Genomic DNA, 9,828 nt, shown 5'->3' with positions numbered 1-9,828 from the left:
CGGTGGGTGATATGATCCATATTGAGATTTTTATTCTATTTCATTTCGTCTGACTATAGTTTCTCACTTTTTCATTGATTAAGCTCAGCATTTCTTGGTATGAAAATCTGTCTGTTAGGATGTTGCCAAACACTATGGTCATTTGTACTAATAAAAATTCCTGTGTCATGGAGGACAAATAATTGTTGCTATTGGTGCTTACGAAATTGTAGGAACACATTTATTAATTTCTATAGTTACAGGTGAATATTTTTATTACTTATCAATTTCTATAGCTATAGATGAATATTTTTATTACCTTTCGGTTTCACGAGGGACTTAATTACGTGCGAGAAATTAGTTACTGTAACTATACTCCTTTATGTGAAATATCGTCCATATTTTACTGCGACCCTAATTTTTATTCATAGATTTTGGTCTCCCTAGGTGGGGAATAGTTTCTGTAGTGTTGTATATTACGCAGCCTACTTTGTTAACGTCGACGGATTTCGATTCATGAACCTTGGTGGAACCAAGAAGATGATTCTGAGACAACCATTAGTTTCAGGCTTACAGTTTGAAGAATCTTTAAACAATTTGGTATTATAAGAGATTAGTATGTTGAGACTAGGACATTTCTTAAGGTTTGGGATTGTCGTTCATTATTTTAATACCAGTTGCAACATCAAGATGATTTCATAATCAGCCGCTTTATGCTGTTGCCAGTTAAATAGTTTAGTTTTTCGGTGTGTGGAAATACTTCTGTATTCTGCAGATTGAGGGATATTTATTTCTTTTTCTGTTTCAACGGAATAAACGGCTGAACACAAGAGATGATTATCACGGAATTTCAAGATACGTTGACGAAATACATTTATGGAAGTGTCGCTTATACCTTAGGTATAGGATGGCTCAGTGTGGTTCATTAAGGGAGGCCACTGTCGACCATCCGAAGCCGGGTGATACTGCAAGGGTACTTAAAATACGAGAGCGTACTGAAAAGTTATAACTTCGGATTTTATACTCATTTCTCAACATCGGATGAGGTATTATATTCTAAGGATGTTACTTAGCCTACGTGTCCTCTTCGCTAACGAGGACTGCAATCGCCTGCCTCTAGAGGGCTTCGAACTGTAGCGTGTAACATCACGGTGTGTGACGTAACTATGTCGGTGTACTGCCAGACTCCCAGAAAACTGAAAACACGAATTCAAAGCGTTCGAAAACTTGTGGAGCACTTCTTCAGCAGGACTGTGCCAGACCACACAAGAGCGCTGCGACCTCTGCAACAATTCGACGGCTTTGGTTTGCTGCCATCGATCGTCCTCCATAGAGTCTCGTCTTGGCTCCGTCCGACATTTATCAGTTTCCAAATCTTAAACAACACTTTCGAGGACCACATTTGATATTGATGAATCTGGGCAAGTGGAGGTGAGGTAGCGGCTATGTCAATAAAGTCAAAGTTTCTGCAATATTGGTTGTAATGTGTTTGTCTCCAGGGTGCCTGTGTTAAGAAATAAATACTAAATACTAACATTTGTTTTATTTAAAAAGCTTTAAGAATTTACATGGAAAATTCGGAGGCATTACTTGTCATAACGCCTTCGTATATCCATTTTTGCTAAAGCTTACTAGGTATCTACATTTCCCTACCTAAGGCGGTAATGTGACTAGTGCTTAGGCAGTTTTCCAGTATAGGTATTGGTATAAAAACAAATGTGTGAGACTGCAGTGTTCTCGTAAGAATTCATTATTCTTAAAGTGCTTATAATAGAAATAACGAACACAACTAAAAGTATAATTTCCATAAATTTTAGTCAAAAAGCTCATCCAATCAACGTTATTTATTAATCTTACTGAGACAAAAATAGAATGGACAGTCCAAGCTGGAATAATATTTCACTGCAGTTCAGTTATGGAAACTATTAGGAGTCATTTAGGAAATTATTACACGCACTCAATGTTCTCCTTTGCACGAGCACCGCAGAGTTTATGAGCCCAACGATTATCGCTCCAACATCAAGTCAACCCTCTGCTTTCTTATGTGTTGACAATATTTCATAGCAAATACTAACATTGGGTGTCATTATCCTCTTCTCCATCGTATTCGAAGACTTCTATTGAACAGAAGCTCTCTTAGTTTGGCTTCATTATTACATTCATATTTTATTCTGTGCGGCGATAAATTCTGTCTTGACTATCTTGTATCTTTTTCTTCGAAATTTTGTTCTTCATTAAACATTTTTCTTCTTTATTTCTGTTTCTTCAGCCAATACTGATTTATGTATCTTTGAGTACTTCTGGTTAACTTTCCTCTTTTACGATGAGTTTGTCCTACTTCTGAATTGTGCATCTACAGGCAAATGTTTTACATTGTTTTGACTTACCTATCAAATTATGCGTGATAAATGAACGTAACTATTATCGTGTGTAAAAAGATCAAGAATATACTGTTGGAGAAAGTGATCACCTTGGCCACTTTTCCCGAGTTGTGTGGCTACTTTTCCGAACAGGACGCAATGTCGACATTAGTAATTCACATATGAATCTATGAGACCAAAAGAAAATAAAAAAAACACCGCTAAAGGACTTTTTAAAACACTGACACAGTTTTCTTTGTATAAGTGAGGAATAGCAATTACATAAGTGGCTCACACGACGCAAAATCAGGAGAATTAATTGAACGAGATTCATCTTTCAAACTCACTGACAACAGTGGTGATGTTATATTAGAACTAGTTTTACCACCTCTTGGCAGGGATCAGCACTATTCAGGGGGAGAAAAATGTGAAATGACCACTTTTCAAACTCTGGCCACTTTCTCTCTACCTTCCCCTATATTCGCAAGCGGTGAAAGTAAAATAAGAGGTAAAGTCTGCGGTGTGAACCCGTGAGCAGAATGTCGCCCTGGATGCAGGTAGAGTTTAGACTTTCCATTCGTCGCGGCACAGAGAGGGGCGGCAGATTCCTCACCGCAGCCACCTTCTACCCCCGGGAATAGTCTGCAGTACCCATGCTGACATCGCGCTGAGTGCACCTGCGACCAAAGTGAGTGCTGTCGATGTTTCACAGGGTAAAAGACACAGAAACAATGTAAATCATTAATGTTAGAATTGCATAAGTAATGTGAACAGAATCACAATCCCGCAGAAAGCTCGTTGAGAAATTAAGAATGACGCAGTCGTGGGATTCTTGTGTTCTGTGCTTCTAGCACATGTGCACACTACAACCCGGCGGATGAGCAGAGGAATGTTGCAGTACGTGGGTATGAAGCTACCTGTCTCATAACGTACGGCTTAAACTGAACAGAACAATACGCAGAATTTCGAAACGAATCTAAAACTTTATTACATTTCATACACTCTTACTGCAATGGCCACAATTTACATTCGCTTTACTAAATAACTTTGACATAATGACTTGTGGGCATGGGGCAGGCTGACACCCTTTACAGTTTGCCTCTGTACAGCCACATTAAGTGAAAAATTAAAAACCTAGTAGAAAAACTGGTATTGTCTTAGAGAAAGAAAGGTTTTCACAAAATAAAATACAGATAGCTGCTTAATTAAAAGATGAAAACATGACTTGTCGATTTTTAAGACTGACTGGGGTAGGAGTAGCAAGGAATTTGTAGCTTTTTGGGCTGTACATAGGAAGGGGTTGTTGTAGTTGGACTTCCATGGGGAGGTTTGCAAGAGTGAAGAAGAATGGGGGTCCGCACAAAGCCTTGAGACGGTGGTGGATGGGAGGGCAGAGGAAGAAACCCTAGATAAGGGGACGATGATTAGATTTTCCCGGATCTGGTAGGACGGGTCTATATAAGGGCAGATTTCAGTCGGATAAACGGAGGTGATAAAAGTTTCGTTGGAGTGGCATGCGGGGGGTGTGGAGGTGAAGTGATGGGGGAATGTGGAGTTGTAGGCACAGCAGAGTACCAGAATCAGAGAGCAGGTGGGAATCTGCCGGATGATTAGCGTCGAATTTGTGGATAACGAAGAATACACGCAGACGTAGAGTAGGGTAGGGAATTTCATAAGTTGGTGGCGGATCCAAGCAGGAGAGGGAAAGGGGATTCGAAAGGCTATGCGAAATGTGTAGCTTTCTAGAATCTATAGGGTGTGATAGAAACAGGGAGGAGCGGAAAGCAATGTCACAGCTCCCAAGCAGACAATGGGTATTAAAAGCAATTTATAGGTGTGGGGCATCGTCGAAGAGGGCAATTTGCATGCGTGACCTGCAAGTAGTTTTAGTAACTTTTGTGTATTGTAGGCTCTCTGTTCAATTGTTAGTAGATGGGCTTTCCGTGTTAATTGACGATCAAGCGTTAGTCCGAGATATTTCAGTGTTTCCATTAATTGCATAGATCGGTGTCCGCCTCCGTAGCATAGCGGTAGGGTTACTGCCTATCACGCAGGGGGACCGGGTTCGATTCCCTGCAGGGGACTGGGTGTTGTGTGTCCTGCATCATCATTTTCATCATCATTGACTCGCAAGTCGCCGAAGTGGCGTCAATTAAAAAGGACTTGCAGTACGGCGGCCGAACTCCCCCGAATGGGGCCTCTCCGCCAACAATGCCATACGATAATTTTCATTTTCATAGGTCAGTCATACGTGTTAAGGGTGCAAACTGCGGGTGGTTTGTCGGGTTATAATTGCCTCGGTTTTGGCCGAGTTTATTTTGAGGAGTGACTGGTGCCACCAGGAGCTGAAACAATTTAGATGGATCTGAAGGTATTGTAGGGATTTCTAGACTTCAGAGTAAAGAGCAAGCAAGGTGATGTCGTCAGCGTACTGGATGAGATATAAAGGAGGAGGTGGCTTTGACAAATCGGCCGTATTTAGGACATACAGGAATGCAGAGAGGACATATCCTTGGGGCAATCATGCAGTTGATTGGAAGAAACTGGAGTTGGTGTTGTTGATGGTGACATAAGACGGGATTTTTGCAGAGTTTATAGACGTTATTAAGATTCTGGCGTTATCAGTGTAGATCAAGTGAACGTTTTATCCAATCAATGTTTAATTGAGCGCAAGTTAGAATACGTGGTACAGTGTGTTTCAAAAAACTGAACAGGTTTGACAAGCCCATTATGTCTTCTTCATGAACCGACGTACGAATTTGGAATGAATCTAAAGCTGTGGCGGCGCGCGCGTCCCTGCCCGCATTTAGTATGAGATCGCCACAGCGGAATACGTGGTTCCAGCGGCCAATAGCGGCGCCCCCGATAGCGTACTTAAGCGCCTGCCTCTCGCTCAGCCAGCCCTGCCCCCTTCGGGGTGAATCGAAATACAATAAAGGAAAAAAAAGAAAAGCTCAGCCAGCCAGTGTAAGCACACGTACGTCGGTTGACATTTCGCCTCATGTTAGACAGTTTACTTCCTTGTTCTGTGTACGAGAGGACGTGTCTGTTTCCTTGTGACTCCGATGTTCGATCTTGTTGTTGTTCGTTCTGTCCTTCGTTGGTCGTGTCCGTCCTCTCCCGTTGTGTTGTTGCTCGCGGGCCTCTCCGCGGGTCCCGCCGCGCTTTCCGTCACTTCTACCCCGCGACCGTCCCGGTCGCAGTTAAAACACAAAGAAACGGCGGTTTCAGGCCAAATAAGACCAGAAACAGTGGTCAGAACAACAACGGTAGGCCAAAATCTAGTTGCAACGGTAATAACCACCAAGCTACCAATAACAACAATGGAAACTAGCAGAACGCTACCAACAACAACTCTAATAGAAAACGACGAAATAATAACCGTTTTGATAACAACAACCGTAATAAAAACATGAGAACTGAAGACAGGCCGTGGCGGAATCCAACCAGCTGTTGGATGCAAAATGCAGCGCCGATACCACAGCAGCCACAAAACGTGCGCATTAATCAGATGTTGGCGATACCAATGCCAGACAGTTGTCAACTGGAACACAGGTAGTCGCCGCAAGCACGTGTATCACCGAATAACGCAGTGTACGCATTGTGGATGTGACAGAAGCCGATCAAACCTCATATTCGCTGGCGTCAAACTGTGGGCGGCCCCTGCAGGCCTTCGTCAGTCGGTCGCGGCACCGAATGAAGGCACAACATAACGACACTTAGCCATGTTGCTAAATAATGAGGGCTATGACCACAGGCGGGAATTGTCTCAGGAAACCAGTAATTGTAGGAAAGACTAAATGGAAGTGGTACAAGCTGCTCTTAACGGTTCTATCAATGGTGTAGATGTTCAATTAGTTATACATACTGCATCTACACTCCTGGAAATGGAAAAAAGAACACATTGACACCGGTGTGTCAGACCCACCATACTTGCTCCGGACACTGCGAGAGGGCTGTACAAGCAATTATCACACGCACGGCACAGCGGACACACCAGGAACCGCGGTGTTGGCCGTCGAATGGCGCTAGCTGCGCAGCATTTGTGCACCGCCGCCGTCAGTGTCAGCCAGTTTGCCGTGGCATACGGAGCTCCATCGCAGTCTTTAACACTGGTAGCATGCCGCGACAACGTGGACGTGAACCGTATGTGCAGTTGACGGACTTGGAGCGAGGGCGTATAGTGGGCATGCGGGAGGCCGGGTGGACGTACCGCCGAATTGCTCAACACGTGGGGCGTGAGGTCTCCACAGTACATCGATGTTGTCGCCAGTGGTCGGCGGAAGGTGCACGTGCCCTTCGACCTGGGACCGGACCGCAGCGACGCACGGATGCACGCCAAGACCGTAGGATCCTACGCAGTGCCGTAGGGGACCGCACCGCCACTTCCCAGCAAATTAGGGACACTGTTGCTCCTGGGGTATCGGCGAGGACCATTCGCAACCGTCTCCATGAAGCTGGGCTTCGGTCCCGCACACCGTTAGGCCGTCTTCCGCTCACGCCCCAACATCGTGCAGCCCGCCTCCAGTGGTGTCGCGACAGGCGTGAATGGAGGGACGAATGGAGACGTGTCGTCTTCAGCGATGAGAGTCGCTTCTGCCTTGGTGCCAATGATGGCCGTATGCGTGTTTGGCGCAGTGCAGGTGAGCGCCACAATCAGGACTGCATACGACCGAGGCACACAGGGCCAACACCCGGCATCATGGTGTGGGGAGCGATCTCCTACACTGGCCGTACACCACTGGTGATCGTCGAGGGGACACTGAATAGTGCACGGTACATCCAAACCGTCATCGAACCCATCGTTCTACCATTCCTAGACCGGCAAGGGAACTTGCTGTTCCAACAGGACAATGCACGTCCGCATGTATCCCGTGCCACCCAACGTGCTCTAGAAGGTGTAAGTCAACTACCCTGGCCAGCAAGATCTCCGGATCTGTCCCCCATTGAGCATGTTTGGGACTGGATGAAGCGTCGTCTCACGCGGTCTGCACGTCCAGCACGAACGCTGGTCCAACTGAGGCGCCAGGTGGAAATGGCATGGCAAGCCGTTCCACAGGACTACATCCAGCATCTCTACGATCGTCTCCATGGGAGAATAGCAGCCTGCATTGCTGCGAAAGGTGGATATACACTGTACTAGTGCCGACATTGTGCATGCTCTGTTGCCTGTGTCTATGTGCCTGTGGTTCTGTCAGTGTGATCATGTGATGTATCCGACCCCAGGAATGTGTCAATAAAGTTTCCCCTTCCTGGGACAATGAATTCACGGTGTTCTTATTTCAATTTCCAGGAGTGTATTTTAGTTATGGATTGAAGCTTCTTCAAACGTATAAATCAGTCGAGCGTTTGCTTATATTCCCCGTACAATACTGTAAGGTAGTGGGGGCTATTTGTGCTAAAAGTCGAGTGATTAAACACCAGGTCCAGTCTGACGTCATTCTCGGAAAAGGAGCCGTTTGCTGCACTTTTCTATTAGCAAATATTTTCTGAGTTCCTGTGATGGGACTATATGCACACGAAAGACGCACAGATCTACCTGTTATGGGAGCTTATTTGCATACTAGACCATGGGGAAAAGAGTGTACTGGCTCTTGTAAAAACAATTGACATTCATGGTTACTACTTCCATGGTGACAAGGTAAAATGCGCACGACCGAATGTTTTGATTTAACACATAAATCGAAATGAGGAGGGTGACTGTGTTATAAATGTTGCCCATAGCGAAGAAGCATGTAATGTGGATCATTTAGGCAGGTGAAAGTAGTAGACACAGATTACGCAAGCGCCGAGAAACAGAATGAACTGCGAAACTTACACCATAATATTACTGCACCATTACAAGGAAGTAATCTCGGAAAAACCAGGGGTGACACGAGGATACACGTATGACATGCTATTGTACAAACATGGGACCTATTGACGTGCCGCGTATTCTGTTCCGTGATCTCAAAAAGAGGCAGTGATGACGGAGTTACGGAAAATGCTAGGCCAAATGGCACTTACTGAATGCAGCGCCATATGCAACAGTAAAGATGACACATGAAGGATGTAATGTCCTCGCAACTTCAGACAAATTAAAGGGTAAGGGTCCTTACTCTCACGCTGACATAGAGCGATTTGTAGTTTAATAATCAACATTTCACTGTGATCTATGTAAATAGTAATTAATAGTCATTCTCTTGTTGCTAGTAAGCATGTTTTATATTTATTATGTACATGGTAGGTGTAACCTCAAGTGCAACTAAACGCTCTTCAAGCGTGTAAAGCTTTGTCTACTAGAAACATTCGTATCCCTCAGAGTCGTAGAAAAGCACCTTGTTGGAATGAATATTTCTGCCTCTGATAAAACCACAGACATTCACGTCATGAACGTAATATTCATCTTCTTTTTGTATATAATTACGTCACTATTTTAGTTTTTGTGTATAAGTATGATGATTTGAATATGTTATGTAAGAAAACATCACTTGAATATATGACGAAAACATACTGAAGTCATATTATGACCATGACTTGTGGGTACCGATTGATGTTCACCACTTTGTAGAGAAACATTTCTGGAAGATTTCTGTCCACTTGTTGCTTTTCTCCGTGTTTAGACTCGTTTAAGGTCACGTGTTTTACATTTTTTGCTGGCGTGTGTGCTTCCTGTCACAAAACAAACATACACTTATGTGTCCTCTTTTTATCATGTCAAAGGCAGAGCTTTGGGAGGCGTAAAATATACAAAAAATAAATATTACTTATTTTCATTATCTTGTTGTTGTTGTCGATGGCTCAAAGTCTTGTCTAGGGGTACATTCTTGCAGCTGAAATTTAGATTTTGTAGGTCCTTGTTGACTAAATAACTCATGAAGTTTTGACTGTATTATTATTGAATTTTGTTCTTTGTCGCATCTTTCAACATCACTTCTTTTCTATACTTACCACAAATTTAGAGAGTGTCTTCTTCCATCAAAGGCATGCCCACCACCAGCTACATGCTGCAGCGCTCACATTATTCCAAAGGAATAAATGATGACTTACTGAAACCCTCAGCTGCCGACAGGTGTTGATATACCTCGATGTGGACAGCTGAAAATGTGTGCCCCGACCGGGACTCGAACCCGGGATCTCCTGCTTAAGTGGCAGACGCTCTATCCATCTGAGCCACCAAGGACACAGATGAATAGCGCGACTGCAGGGACTTATCCCTTGCATGTTTCCCGTGAGACATTCACAACTGTCCACAATTCTACATATGTAATGTACCTTATAGACATTTGCCCATCAACTTACTACTCGCGCACGCTTTGGCGATTCCCGTAAGAGTTTGGGCAACCTGTGCGCATTCGCACAGACGAAGGTCAATGGCTGGGTAGCCTTTAACTATATATATGAAGACAGCAACTGTTCTCGAAAGAACAGAAAGTCGAAGGTCAATGGCTGGGTAGCCTTTAACAATATATATGAAGACAGTAACTGTTCTCGAATGAACAGAAGCGCA

The 9,828-nt window shown here is 44.0% G+C and overlaps 1 non-coding gene across 1 annotated transcript; it reads right to left on the bottom strand.

Annotated features, from left to right (window-relative positions):
* Nucleotides 1-9,427: 9,427 nt before the first annotated feature.
* Nucleotides 9,428-9,501, bottom strand: Trnak-cuu (transfer RNA lysine (anticodon CUU)). Its single transcript has one exon. It is a non-coding gene; the product is annotated as a tRNA-Lys (tRNA).
* Between the last annotated feature and the right edge of the window lie 327 nt (nt 9,502-9,828).

Source organism: Schistocerca nitens, chromosome 1, assembly GCF_023898315.1.
Source record: "Schistocerca nitens isolate TAMUIC-IGC-003100 chromosome 1, iqSchNite1.1, whole genome shotgun sequence".
NCBI classification, from domain to species: Eukaryota; Metazoa; Arthropoda; class Insecta; order Orthoptera; family Acrididae; genus Schistocerca; species Schistocerca nitens.
The sequence above is the reverse complement of the archived record's forward strand: the minus strand, read 5'-3'. Positions and strand labels throughout refer to the sequence as shown.